We start from the raw sequence: 16,062 nt of genomic DNA, 5'->3' as shown, positions 1-16,062 counted from the left end.
GCATCGGAATCGGTTTCGGAATCGCCAGAGTCAGAGTCAGTCTGTTGGCCAAGTTTGTGGCTCGGCTTACATTGATCCTGATTCCAGCTACTGATCTGCCAGCTTCGAGTAGTTGTACATACATATATATGTGTACATACATATATATGTGCAAAAAGTGATCGTGCTACTTGTGTCCGCCTCAGTTGACAGTTTTGTTTCGCTCTTTGATACGCTGCAGCGCGCTGCTGCAATTCCGAATCATTAAATGGGTGGGAAAAAAAACGAAAGGAAACATCCGGAATGCAATTCTGTTGCGAGGAAGTCATCCAAGATTTTCCCGATTAGCAGGGATTGCGATTACACGATATAAATTAATAAAAAAAGGCGAAAATTGGCATTGTGCACTGTGAGCAAAAAGGGTAAGCTTCTTTGTACATAAAAATTACTTTTTGCGCAGTGCCAAATGCCAATTTTCGCGAAATTGAACGTATTACAGCATATTTAAATTAAACAGAAATCGTTAGAGCCGTTTTGTCAGAAATCGCCAAAATGTAAGCTAAAAAACTATATTTCACCTGTAAAATGTTACCTGAGTGCTTTAGAGCTTGAACCTGTTTCTACGTCCGACTGCGTGCTGTGGAAAATATTTCATGAATAAAATTCCTTGCTCATTCGTCGCGTATTTTGATGAGCTTACAGCTCCGAGCTCTGCACCGATGTCGGTTCCTAAGACCACAGTCAAGACTTCAGTCCTAAGTCAGCCTTGATGACGATGATCCAATGCAGCGCCGGCTTTATCGACGTTGCGCTTGGAGGCTTTTTGGCATTTATCACCAGCACTTTACCCCTCACTTAACCCATTCCCAGCTGAGGTCCCAATTTCAATTTCAGCTCCAACCCAATCTATAACTCCAGCTACAGCAGAGTGTTAGGCGTGTTTTCTTAATGGTTTTCTGCCTAATGTCTGGACGCTGTTGTGGGTCCCAAAGGGCTACAATTGATTTTGAATTATATGCCCACACTTGGCTGCCCATTCAGACTCTGAATTTTGACTGGAAAGTTATCAAGCAGCAGAATCTACACTCAATAGGGAATATGTAATAGTTTTTAGCATTTTCTGCATTTATTAAAATGGTCAATTCTCAATCAGTACAGATGTTTAATATGAAATGTTTGAATATTCGCCGAAAAATTAAGTATAAAAATTAATGTAACCACAATTTGATAAGAGCAACCCATAAAAATACTTATTCTCGATCAAATATACGGGTCAAACTTCTTTCCGATAAGTAAAACCAATGCTCGAAAGTAATTAATGAATAAATTATAATGAAACGAATAATGTGCTTAACTGCCCCAGCAATTAAATATTTCAACCCAGCTATGTTTATTTTGTTCTAAGAAAATCAGTTTTCTATGAAAAATATTTGTTTATTTCCATTCAAGTTAAGCGCACTTTGAACTGTTATTTTTAGGAATATATGGTGTTTAAAAAATAAGTGAATATTTAATAATTGTTGTCAATGACCTCAATATGAATATTGAAAAAATACGATTCGATCGACTGTCATTTTATAACTTACTAAAGGGCTCCCCTCCTGCTCGCTTCGCTCGCCAATACGCGGCTCGTTAGTTATTATATATATTATGAATTAATAAATATTAAATAATTTGTAGAGCATTTCTATGACAGCTATATGATATAGTGGTCTGATTTAAACCAACTTTTGTCAGGACATATAAAACCAAGTTAAATGCATATTGTATCAGTTTGGTTGAGATATCTCATAAAACCAAAAAGTTTTTCGTACTAAAACGTGATTTTCGACCGATAGAAAAATGTATTTATTCACTTAACAGATAATATCTTCCAAACCCCTCAACCAAAATTTATGTTTCATATACCAAAAAACGCGAAATTGTACGTATTACAACATATTAATTTAACAGAAATCGTTAGAGCCATTTTGTCAGAAATCGCCAAAACGTAAGCTAAAAACTTTATTTCACCTGTAAAATGTTACCTGAGTGCTTTAGAAAAAAAGGTAAGCATAAAAGCCCTCAATCACACCTTTCCAATGATATATAGAACATATCGGTAGCTTTTATGGTTTGTTGTTGTTGAGGTTTCAATTTTAGCGGGATTTAGCGTTTTCCCGCTAAACTAGCGGTTTTTTCAAAAAGTCGTAGAACAAACATTTCTAGATTTTCGAAAAGAAATAAATCCACATCATTACATTTAAGCTTCTTTAACGCTTTGATGCAAACAGACAAACAAACTGACTTTTCATTTCATTTTGAGAAGTCCACTAAAATTTTCAACTTTATTTATCTTTTGAACCAGCTATGGGATTTGGGTGATTGAGGTATCAATCGACGCGTATTTTTAAGTAGAATTTTTAAAAAATAAAAAATTTTACCAAAAGGCCCCAACAGCCCCATTAGCTGCAATCATCTAAATTTTTCCCCTCCCACTTACACCCCCGTATCTCATGACCCAGGTTGGTTAGAAAAAGTTTTAGTATGCCATTTTGTAAGTTAGGACTAAACCTTTCGATCGGTATACAACTCGATCTGATCGGACAGTCGCAGCAAATTTTCCAACTTAGCTGTATATATAACTAGTCGCCTTTCGCACCCTTCGTGCTGCTTTCGTCACTAACGCGAACTGCCGTCCGCAGTGACTATAAATATATTAAAAAATTTTTTGCATTTTATAAATCTCAAGGTGGCTTTGCTTTCATTGAGGGCAGCTTTTTCAATGTTCAGTTAGGGTAATATAAATTAATATCAAATTTAAGATTAACTGTTTGATTATATTTAATAGGATTAATTTTAAAACGGCCTAAGCTATAAAAATCGGAATAATAATATTATTATCAAAATTTTTCTTAGTAAGTATTATACAAGTATTGAAAGCAAAAATTGACTTTCTTTCTTTCTCGCTTTCATTTCTAACTTCTCTTCTTGTTTTATGTGCTCTCCTTCTCATGTCATTATGTCATTTACAATTAGAGAGGATCATCAAAATCATGGCAAATGATTCACAAGTTGAAACTCACAACAAAGAACTGAATGTTTGCTGGGGAAGGGAAGAGACGTTGTAGCTTGGCCATTATCCATTACCATTACCATTACCTATTGCCCATTACCCATTACACATTACACATTATCCATTATAACCCCACGGGGCACATAGTACGCCTAGTTGCGACTGTATACTGGACGAGGCATTGTCTGTGGGGCACGCATTGATGCCGCAAATATGGCACAGCGAGGCGACAATTGTTGTCTCCAAAGAGTCGTCTGCGCGTCGTCGCTGTCTGACATTGCTCCTAATCAATAAAACTAACGAGCGGATTAAGATTATGTTGCACTCGGCGGGATCCACAGAAGCGGCCAAAAGCGGCGCACGCGCATCCCAAAATGGTCAGCGGGCCTAATGAATTGCAACGTGCAACACGCAGGCAAGCGACTGAAAAACTGGAAACTGGCAACTGGCAACAGGCAACGTGCAGCATACGAAATCAAAATGCAGCAACACATCTCTTGTGCTCAGTTTGTTGTGGAGATGTGACAATGACAGTTGTTGTTCGTCATGTTTGGAGCATGTTGCTCGACTCGACTCAACTCAACTCGACTCGACTCGACTCGTCTCGGCTCGTCTCGAAAACTCAACTGAAGTCGCTTCTTTGTGGCTCTTTGTGTTGTAATTGCAGACGCCACACGTTTGCGCCGCTGTTTGATTTGGCAAAATGCAACGGTTCGACATGGATATCGATCCATGTGGCAAGACATTCAGGCAGCCGCCTCTCAAGATCTCTTTTGCCACACAATCACTTGTCATGCGAATCACGCGCCACTCTTGGCATGACAAAACTTTGAGCACTGCCCTCTCACCCCTCCCTCCCTAACACCACTCTCTTTCTCTTTTCCCCAAAGCATGGGCATACAACTGGGCAAAAGGGCCGAAATATTTTCGACACATTGGCCCCGAAGTTGGAGTTCGTGTTAATTAAGTGGCAATTGTTGTGCCCGAGGCGTGAACCGTGAGAATTTAATGGATTAGACAAATATCCGCAAGTACACTGCGAGAAAAGAAAGGACAGGAAAGTTACAACATAATATAATATAATAATAATAATAATAATATAATGAAAATTAAAATGTATAGTTATAAGAAATGTAGAAAGTATTATATTCTTAAAAACTAAACTTGGATTAAAATAATACTAAATAAATTACCAAACTTATTTTTTTTTTCAAATTACAAATTAAGTTTAGCTTTAACAAATAAAAACAAACATAATAGCTATTAAATCAATTTTATGTCAATTTCAAATCCCTCTTCTTACGATATATTTTTTATGTGTTTTAATTTTTATATTTGTCTAATAATTGATGCATACTAAATTTTAGTAAAAAAATTACAAATTAATATTTAAATTTGTCGAATTTTATAGTAGCATTTCATTGTTATTTTAATTTTCTTCAATATTAATTGCTTGGAAAGTTTATTAAAAAGACCTATTTAGATGCAATCAGACTTTTTTTAGAGTGTTGTTTTAAGTTGGCCTACGCTTTCGAGTACTGCCCAAGCGTATGGCTATCAATCATCACGGGCTGCTGTAGCTGCTGCTGTTAACTGTTTACAACTGGCGACAAGTTGAACTACCAGGAAGCAATGACCAAGCAGAGACCACCAGGCGAGAGACGCAGAGACCCTCAGAGACCACAGAGACTAGACAAGAGAGTCGGATGCCCACTTCTCCATCCTCCATCCTCCTTGAGTGACTGTCCGCCCGCCCGCCTAGCCATGGTCATGTAATTAACAGCACGCAAAAAGTGTTGGCCAACACATACATGGACATTGCCACATCCAATGGGGGCCCCATATCAATGCATGCCACATTGTGTTGCCAATGCGACACGCATGTAAACATTACCATTTTTGGCTAAAGACGCGACAGCTGTTGAGGGACTCAAGGAGGGGGGTGGAAAGGATCTGAAAGGGGCTAAGTCTGCTTACTGGGTGGCCAAGTGGTCATAATTGAGTTACAATCGGGTTCAAAGTCAAATCGAACAAGTGCTCGACTTTCATTTAGTCTCGTTTAGTTTTGTTTTTTTGCCTAATTAGTTTTAGTTGTTTTTTTTTATTTTTATTCTCTTCGTTTCGTTTCTGCTTTTCTGTTGTTGTTGTTATTGTTGTTGTTGCTGTTTTTTGAGTATTTCTTGTGGCTACGTAAAAGGTTTCCCATCATTTGGCTTCCATTATGCAGCGTTCGCGGCCACCGAATTCCAAAGGTGCGCGCAATGGGCGTCAGGTTTGCCCATGTCAGGCACAGGGGTGACAGAGGGGTGACAGAGGGGTGACAGAGGGGTGACAGAGGGGAGGGAAAGGCGGTAAAGAGGGGGGAGAGGGAAGGTTTGGTATGTCTGCGCCTGGGTGCCCACTACAAATTCACAACGGATGCGAAAGCTTTCTGCTCTTGTTGCTGTTGTTGATGTTGTTGTGCGATCTGAGACTGAGGATGAGATTTTAACTGCACAACGATCATCTCATCGGGGCGCTTTTGTATCCATGGTGCGTCTCTTGCCCTCTGTCGTCTGTCCTCTCATCGACATCAACGCCGTCCTTTGTTTGCTTGCCCTTTTAACGAACCCGTTGCCCCTTGCCCTCTCTCTTTCTCTCGTTCTCTCTCTCTCTTCTCCGCTGACCCCTCTGCTGTCTCTCACCTGCCCTTCCCAGAAAGTTGAGGTTTTGCTCTCGTTGCTGTTTAACTTTGCTTTGTGGCCTTGCCTAAGAAAATAATAAAAAGGAAGAAAAGTTCAAGCTCAGAGGTCGTTATGATTTCATAATGACATTTGTAACTCTATCGCCAAATTGAGAAGGGGGGACTGAACATGTCAACAAATCAATTTATATAATTTAAGATATCTTTTTGGTGAGAAAAGCTTATTAATTAATTATCTTACTATAAACATTTTGATATTTGTAAAATATAAATTTAGATAAAGACATCATATACATTTGACCAAGTAATATTTTTTTAGGTTGAAAATTCATAGTTCTTATGTTGCACAAGAAAGCATAAAATCTTTATTTTTTTTTGGTTTTTGTCTTATATGATTATAATTTCTAGTGGTTCTTTGCACTATTTACATGTTAATTTTTTTATTTAATAAATTAATGATAAGGTTGAAACCTTAATTACTAGCCATGGCTTCTGTGGCCTTCAGCTTAATTTTTTTTTATTTACATAACATTTACAAAATAACTTGACAATCTTTCTATAAATATTAAAATGATTTTTATTTTAAGCTATCTTTTTTTGTAATTTGAGAAAGTACACAATTAATGAGCACAATCTTCAAGTATTTTATTTTAATTATTTTATTTAGAGTCAACTAAGAACAGCTGACATTAGTTAAATAAAAATAGTGAAAATAAATTTAAGATTATAATTAAAATTAATACTGAATTGAATTAAAAGTCTGGGGAAATACAACAAGCATTAGTAGTTATCACACTTGTATTTATAAAGTGCAGTACATAATGCTTTCAGCATATCTATACTTAGTTTGACGGAACAGATAATGATCTGCGCGAGAGACACGCCCCAAAAACACAAAAAAATGATAATAAAAAAGAAGGTAAATTTCAACTTGACTACAGGAAGTTTTACATATCCCAAACAAAAAGCTCTCTCATATCTGGGCACTTGCCAGATCCATTCGACGACTTCCTTTCCTTTCGGTTTGGGACTCTCCACTTCGGGGCACTTGAGACAGTTTTTTGCACTTGTTGGGTGCACAAAAAACCAAAACTTGGAAGTGAGTGCGGTGGCGGTGGCGACGGAGGTTGTTGAAGTTGTGGCGGTGTTCGCATATTCTTCTGCTCGGTGCACCTTGATTGTGAGAAAGATAACAACAACGCGAGGAGACACAACAACAACAACAACAACAACAGCAACGTCAAACAATGAGAAGGCCGCAGGAATTTGCGCGCTGAGATTAAGCCAGTTATGGTGAGGACAAGGAGACAAGGAGACGGAGGAGGAGATGGAGATGGAGATGGAGAAGGAGACTGAGGAGGGGCAAACTGTGAAGCCAAAGGCGAGGCACAAACAGGTGCTGAGCAAATGGCAAACTATGCCACAAGGTATTGGGGCAATTAGTGCTCAACTAATTGATTTAAGGCATTTCCTTTCGCTGTTTCTACGAGTTAGTCTCTACACAGAGAAAAACAAATTATTATAAATTAATCATGTAAGTTTTTAGACTTTATGCGGATCAAATGGCAACAACTCAAAAAATAGGAGTAAAATATTAACATAAATAATTATATAAGTTTAAAAAACTTATATTATATTTGTCTGTTGGTTTGGTGGGCTTTCTCCAATCTCAGCACCAAATATTAGATCAATCACCAGACTACCTAAATTTTTAACATACTATAATCAAAATTTTTATAACCTGCGCCCATTGAAAATGGACAAAAAGGGTATAATGTGTTTGGCAGAATGTATGTTACAGGCAGAAGGAGACGTGGCAGACTCCCAAAAGTATATATACTCTTGATCAGTATCAACAGCCGAGTCGATTGAGCCATGTCCGTCTGTCTGTCCGTCTGTTTGAACGCGTCGATCTTAGAGACCATAAAAAAAAGAAACTTCAAACTTGGTATGCTTTATACCGCACGCAGATCAAATTTGTTTTTATTTTTGGATCGGACCACTATATCATTTGAAGTTTTCGTATAAAAAAGTTTTTATTTTGAGAAATCTTAATACAACTGATAGAATATGCATTTGGGCTGGTATTATACATCCTGACTAAATTTGGTTCGAATCGGTCTTTATCATATAGTTGCAATAGAGACGCTCAATCGAAAACTAATCTTAGCATGAAAAAGTTTTTTGTTTTTTGAGATATCTTAACCAAACTGTTAGAAAATGCATTTTGTACATTCTAACCAAATTTGGTTCAAATCGGTTACATATATCATATAGCCGCCATAGGAACAAATAGTCAAAAATCAACTTTTAGTACAGAGGACCTGAGCACAGGCTATTTTACTGTCGAGCGTGCTCGACTGTTGCCCCCTTGTTATTTTTAGTTTTAATTTTTGAATTTTCATCTTTTCATTAAAGAAAAAAATTAAAAAAATCTATTATATTTTTGATTATCCTTTGTTTTTTTTTAGTTTTGATATTCAATTTAAATGGTTACCTCAACTCATAAATTTTAATAACATTCAGTAAATAAATGTCGTGCTCGATTTTTATGGAACTTTTGATCACCTTTGTGATGTCCCGAGTTTTATTTTTGTCTGTGTACTCGTAGTCCAATGCAATCGGACAATGGGACACGGCGGAGAGCTGAAAAAGTTGCGATTTCCGCAAGAGACAAAAGTCGTCGCCTTGTCTCTCGCTCAGCGGCATCTCTGGCATTTGGCAAAGTTGCTTTGGTCGCAGCTGTGCAGAGTCTTCTTTCCCTCACACTCTTTCTCTCTCCGTCTCTCTCTCTTACTGTCCCTCTCTTACTGTCCCTCTCTTACTCTCTTTGGGGCAATTAAAAGCAGCCGCTGCACTGATTGCAACAATTTCAAGCTAAATGAACAGAGGCAAACGATCAGCTATCTGACCAGGCTCCGACTGCAACTTCAACTGCGACTCGGACTCCTACTCCGACTTTGACTTTGACTTCGACTACGATTCGGCATCATCCTGTTGCAAGTTGCAAAGATGCAAGTATTTAGTTTCAATTTGTTGCTTTGTTAGTGCGGGTTTTTAGATTTTTCATTTCAAGTCAAGTTGCTTCAGTGCACTCTACGCAGACTCCTGTCTGCAGTCTTCCACAGTCCACTCCTCTCAATTCCCCTCCCTGCCTCTTTCCTGCTGATTAATTTTTGCGCTATTTACACGCTCGTTGGCCAACTTCACTTTGTGCTCCACTCTGTGTACTGGCTTTAATTTTCAAAATTAGTCACGCGATTTTTATGTACTCCAAGAGGAGGCGAGTCTGTGGACAGAGGAGAGTGAAGAGAGAAAAGAGAAGAGAGAAGAAACACTGTAGTTAACTAGTCGAGGCTCAGTCGTATGACAAATGATTTTATTAGCTTAGTTGAGTTAATCAATGTTGATGGTATTTATTAATTATGTTGTGTGTCTTGCGTTATTCGATACTCGTTGAAGGAACGCACATGAAGTTCAAGTTGCAAGGAAGGAAGTGCCCAGCTAATCGTACATGAAACAATGCCACAAAGAGCTAGACTCATTCTTTCTTCGAATGGAACATTTGCAAATATTTGTTTGGCGGCGGCGCAACAAATTCGTGTGCCAAATTCAAGGCAATGGCAAATTACACGCGCCAACAAAATTGAGTTCAATAATAAGCATGAAGTGCAGATTCTGAGCCTGGACACTGGACACACCATACAAAAAAAAAAAAAAAAAAACCAACACAGTCACGAAACGTCTTCATTCGCTGGCCAGACCAAGACCTCCGGATGCGTCTGCCATCCCAGTTCAGATAGTAGTCATCAAAGCACACACACACACACACACACACACAGACATCCAGAAAAGTGGTGAGCGAGTAAAAGATACAGATACATCGCCCTGGGCGTTGATTGGCCATGCAAAAATAAGAAGTCTCTCTTTGGGCTCAAGCCTCGACTCCAGGTAGTCACGGGTGGCATATGTTAAACCTGTAGCTGAAACTAAAACGGCAACACAATCTCGCCCCCGCAACGTCCAGTCTCAGTTCCAGTCTCAATTCCAATCCCAATCCCAGTCTCCATCGCCGTCTCATTTCCAATGCCAATTTAACACACTTTGGCGCGTGAATTAAGGCCAATTTGGGAATTAAGTAATCTGGCCCTAGCCTTTGTGGTTGTCTTTGGCCCCAACACGACTTGGAGCTCTGTGGATAAGCAGCACTAATGTTTATTAGTGACACTTTGAGAATTGCAGCAAATATTGAAATAAACGCTGCAATTTCAGATTAAGTTAAATGTGAAATTGATTAAAAATTGTTCTAGCTTCAGGCTCCTTCGGATTGTACTTACTGATATTAGATTGGGAACTAAAATTGATATTTAATTAACAATTAATACTAATACAATATTACAACGCATATAAATAAATTTTAAATAAACTCATAAGAGTAATATTAATTTAATTTAATTTCAGTTAAATTTATTTTAATTAATTGAGCTTGAAATTGACATACATTTGGTTGAATGGTTCTGATTTCAAAATTTTTCTTATCTAATTTTTTACTGAATTTTATTGGGAGTATTCAGATATAAGTACAGTCCTAATAACTAAAAGCTTAAAATGCTTTTGATATGTTACTGTCATTACTCTCTCATTAACAAAAACGTATTACACTCTGAGGAAACTTGATAGTTAATGCTCTTAAACTGATTCGGTCAATTTCTTAACAAGTTTTGGCTACCATGTCAATGTGAATCTATAGATGACTTAATCCCCAGCCGATTGACAAAGTGCAACAAGTCTATAGCCCAAAAAAACAAAAGAGAAGGTAACGAAAGAAAAAAATAACTGTTAATGAGAAATGTCAGTTGTCAGTTTTAGGTTCTTAATTTTTTTTTTTTTTTGGGACACAACACAGGACGAAGGGATACGAGTTGATGTGAGATGCTGGCAAAGCTCATTTCGCTAATCGCATCAATAAAGCTTATCAAGCTCAGCAGCCATGGAGCAGGAGCACAGGAAAGGCAAATTGAAGCCCTCAATGTCATCGCCATTTGTGATCGTCATCGTTGGTTGAGAAATGCGCTTAAGCGTGTTGATCGATAAATTGGCACTGCGAACAAAATGCGAATGAAGTCATCTGCCAGACGGATCAGCCCTACCTCCCTACCGCCCTACCGCCCTACTCACCTCCCTTGAGGAGTTTCAGTTCCAGTTCCAGTTGCAAAAACGCTTTGTCAACCGATTTCGCATGTAGTTCGAGGCCTAAGCCGACATTGGATCGAACAGAGGATCGCCCTAGACCGATCGGATCTCTCGCTTTCGATTCCAGCCCCTGGCAACGACAGTTGAGCGACATTAATGCCTACTGGCAGTCGCCCTGCACAAATTAACAACATACAAAAATAAAATAAAAAATAAAAATTATGCTTTGGTTCAAGTTTTCAACTTCTTTTTTTGTTATTTTTATTATGATATTCATGTGGACTTTATGGGCTATCTCGACGATCGCTTATAATCGCTTATGTTTCTATGATTCAGCAGCCAGATTTTGGTAGCCATCCATCCAGTTTCAGTTTTCGGGTTTTGCTTAGCTTATGTCTGTATGTGTGCCCTTTGTGATATGTCGACTTTGGCTTTGTTTGTTTGCGGTCGCCGCATCATATTATTTTTGCGCATGGCAGATCTAATCTTTGTCCAAGTCCGCAAAGGGTTCATCTGCGCATTTTTTCGACATTTTTATGGGGAAATTGTAACCCAATCTCACACAGAGTCCGAAGTGACCACAGAAACCTCGCATTGCATTTTGTCCTAACGTTGACGGTTTTTTTTTTTTTGCGGTTTTCAGACCAAATGTAGACTGACAAATGCAATCGATGAATCGAGAATCGCTGTTGAAAGCGATTTCGATTTTATCCCCATTTTAACTACATTCCATATAACACATCAATAATTATATAGGTTAAATTAGTTGCAAAGAGTTCAGCTTATGTACATTAGGTAAGCTTAAACTATTTAAAATTAATGTTTGAAATTTTCAGATGAGTTTGAAAGAAGTTTCTAGATAAATATGATACTCAATGATATTTTTGAGTCAGAATTATTTGATTTAGTTCTGAAAGTTTTTTTTATAAATAAAATTAAATTACAATTGGCCTTACAAGATTAATTTCTAATAATTTACATTTATAATATAAGTCATACCTTTACAATTTCTTTTTATTGAGGTTCAATTAGTTTCCTCACTGCGCATGCGTCACAACTTTCAAAATAACGACGTCATCAGACAACAAGGCGCTGACTCATTTCGATTTGATTTCAAAGATTCACGAAATACTCAAAGCGTTCCACGTGCCGATGCCCTTGAATGTGGCCACAGATTTCTGACTAATACTTCCTTCCGTTGCTCGCAGCTGTAACTAATTGCTGCACGAAGTAGAGCAAAACCTTCCAACCAAAAAAAAAAAAAGTAAAAAAAAATGAAGAAAAAAAGAAACAATAACTAAAAGAAGCAGCTAAATTCGTAGCTTTCAAAAGAGCCGCAAACACATGTACAACTCAAATGGCAACATGCCACACGCACCAGGAGAACAACAACAACAACAACAACAAGAACAACAACAACTGTATCTTTAAATTCAAGTCCAATTCAAGATCAAGTCGAGACGCGCTCCTAAAAAAGGCAAAGGCCGCCGTGCGATCAACTCAACTCAACTCCACTCAGTTCAACTCAACTCGGCACAGATCTTCGCTTGAAGACCGACCACAAAGCCGCAACAGAAGCTCGAAAATTTTTGGTAATAGTTTGTTGTTGCTGTTGCTGTTGTTGTTCGTGTTGTTGTTGGCTATTGTTGCCTGCGCATGCTGACGTTTAGTCATAAAATATTCCATTTTATTTGAAAATAAATGCTCCCCAATTCCAGCATCAACTGTGGGTCACCTCAGCGATAATTTTCACACAACCTTCAGCGACTGTTCAAGTTGAAGTTGAAGTTGAAGCTAAAGCCGCTGGAGTTTCCGGCTTTGAGGTTAGCACATTGCGTGTGGTCCCTCCCAGCTAACAGCTCCCGGCCAGAAACTCAATTAAGTCGCCCCGTTAGACACGCGGCGTGTCAAAACAAACGTTTTGCCAAATATCCCAAAAACAAAAAAAAAAAAAATGACGAAAAAAAAGCACTGGTCAAAAGCAATCCCAATCCCAATCCCAATTCCAATTCCAAGTTTTGTGAGTTCAGTAAAAATGTTGTTGATCTCAAATGGAGAACGGAGAATGAAGTATGAGGTATGGGGTATGGGGCATGGGGCATGCGGCACAAGTCGATTTCGTTTTCGATTTCAGTCTGCTGTGGGGCCTTTGATGTCATAATTCATGTATATTAACTCATAAATAAACGAATGCAACTCGAATATGCTACGAGTATTTGCGTAGCATTACGACGTTCCAGTTCAATGTCTGTGGCCTGTCTGTGCCACAAGACTTTTGCTCTAGTGCCCCATGTTGTTGTTGTTGCAGTTGCTGCTGCTGCTGATGTTGCTGCTGCTGGCAATGGGTATTTAGTGCACTTAATCTACGCCAAAATACCAACTAAGCGAGATAAATAGCTGCGAAATAAGAATCCATAAAACTAAGCACTGCTAAAAGAGAGTCCAAGTCTTGACTTCAGTCTCTGTGGCGCTCCATTCCATTGGCATTCGTGCCACAGCACGTTGTGTTGCTGTTGCTGTTTCTGTTGCACACTGCCCAGTGAAAATGGCTATAAAATCGGCACGACTTTTCAATAAATGTTGACATCGGCGGCGAACGGCGAACGGCAAATGCAATGCGCCAAGTTTTATGATATCCTGAAGGAAGTGAAATATGATATTATGAATCGCTGGGCCAGCTGGCGACAGTTTCCAGATGTACGCGGGAGGGTTACTTGAACACAGCACTTGAACTGTGCCTGCGGTTGTTGTGGTTGCTGTGGTTGCTGTGGTTGTTGTGGCGGCTCCATCTTCCAACTGCAAAAGCTACATCAACATCATTGAGCCCTCCGCTTGTAGCCTGTGACTTTGTGGTTACTTAACTTGAAACCTGTTGCACTCTTTGTAGTTATTGTTGTTGTTGTTGTTGTTGTGTATGTCGCCAATGTTGTATTATGAGTTTGCGGTTTGTCATGTTAAAGTTAAATGCATGCAGCACATGCCCTGCATTCAGCGACTGAGTGCCATTGACAGACAACAACAAAAACAACAACAACAATCATAACAACAACAGAAAGTCTCTTAAAGTGGCAGTTAAAACTGCCTGAAGTCAGTTTTTAGTCACTCTGGTGTTAAATCAGGTCACATAATTACTATAAATTAATTCAATAAATTATCAACTAGGCAACACAAGCAGTAAACTGCGTTTAATTCAGTTAATGAACATCAGCTTAAAAGCAATGTATTTAAATTTACTCAATATAACCAACGCTCTACAGCGTATCATAATTTTATTGTATTAAATCCAAATGTTTATATATATAATTAAATTATAAAATCAAAATACTCAAAACACTGGAGATTAAGAGTAACAAATGATTTCACACTTCAAATTAATTAAGTTAAGAATAAAAGTAAACTTAAAATATAAGAAAGCAGCATGAAATTTAGTGAAAAAGAACCCAAGAAAAATATTGAAAAAATGAAGAAATTATAAAAAATGTATAGGGTACGTGACAAAATTAAGTCCTCAAATACGCAATACAAAAGAAGATGAAATAAGTATATAAAACGCTTAAAAAATAAGAAATATTAAGTGAGATTCGATGGGCAGGTGAGTAATAGCAATGTGACCATGGAGTAAATGAAGTTTAATTAAAATTAAGTAAATATTAACGACAGCAGCATGCATAAATGTGAATAGGAAATAATGAAGACAGAGAGAGTGAGAAAGTATGCTGATAATAAAATAATAATAATATCTTTACATAAAACTTACATATAATTTATATGTAATATATGTAATACATAAATTAATTTATTAAAAATAACATATATTTTTTAATAATCTAAATGATTTATTGGACACATTTCCGGCAAATATATTGAGGCATCCACATGTTTTTAAATTTGGAACTGACTAATGGTTTTTCCATGGACTTGTTAATTTTTAAGAAGAACAAAATTCACTAAACACTTTACAACTTAACAACTGCGAGTGACCCATTTTGAGCACGTGACACATCACAAGAATATCCATTAATTAGAACAGTTATAAACGTAGAGGAAACAAAAAATCAAATCCATTCAGAAACACTGACTGTCACTTGACTGTCAAATGGTCAATTAATTAGCACTCTAATAAAAATTTTAAAAATATATGAAATATCACATGAAGGAATTCGACAACTTTTGCCTTGATAGCTATTAAAATGTCTAAAGTAGAATCTTGTGAATTCTTAATGAGTATCAGTCAGTGATTAGGTAAATGCAGGTAACTCGTGCCTGGCAACACTCGGCGTATGCGCAATATTTATAAAAGTACACACGCACAAGCCGATGCCTGCTATAAACTCACATGGCGCATACGCAATATCAACTTTTGGAGAGGTAGACATAAATTTGTTAACAATTGCCAAGCAGCAAAGTTGCTATAAATTTGTAAGTTTTGCTTTTGAAATACCAAAATACCAAATCGAATTGCAACCTCAGCCTCGAGGCGTGTCGTAAATTTGCGTTTTAATGAACTTCGCTGCATAAATATTAAAATAAATTTTCGGCATTGCCAATACTACAATTAAACGCGCCAACTAATGCTACATAAACAAATCGTTAACAATAATTATAATTGCCATTTGGGCATCATAATTTGTGGGCGCCAGGCAGGAAGAGCGCTGCTCGAACTAAAAACAAATTATGGGCTGACAAAATATAAACAGAGCAGCACACGCCATACAAAGTTGAGGGGGAGGCACCCTGTAACAGGGTGTGTGAAATATCAAGCAGATCTAGGAAAAGAAACACGGAGAAATAAAGGGAAATTGAGAGACAATTACTGAGGTAAAAATTATAAAATAAGATGTTGTTAGTAATATGAAAATGAAAAAAATTGATTGTTTTACTAAAGGGCAGAGACATATTATAAACGAATTATTTTAATAATAATAAACCTAGTAATTCAAAAATAGTTCTATTCCGGTTTGAAGATCTCCATAAATTATCTATATCGCAGTTTTACTAAAAATTTATTACTAAATCTTTCTTGTCAACCAACAAAAACGACCACATAAAAGACAAATATTTATTAATTTTAACTGCAAAAAATAATACTTATTTCAAGATGCATTCAACTAATTTATAGCAACTTTATCTTTAGCTTGTGACATATTTAAAG

The sequence above is a fragment of the Drosophila innubila genome, assembly GCF_004354385.1.
Source record: "Drosophila innubila isolate TH190305 chromosome 2L unlocalized genomic scaffold, UK_Dinn_1.0 4_B_2L, whole genome shotgun sequence".
NCBI classification, from domain to species: domain Eukaryota; kingdom Metazoa; phylum Arthropoda; class Insecta; order Diptera; family Drosophilidae; genus Drosophila; species Drosophila innubila.
The sequence above is the reverse complement of the archived record's forward strand: the minus strand, read 5'-3'. Positions refer to the sequence as shown.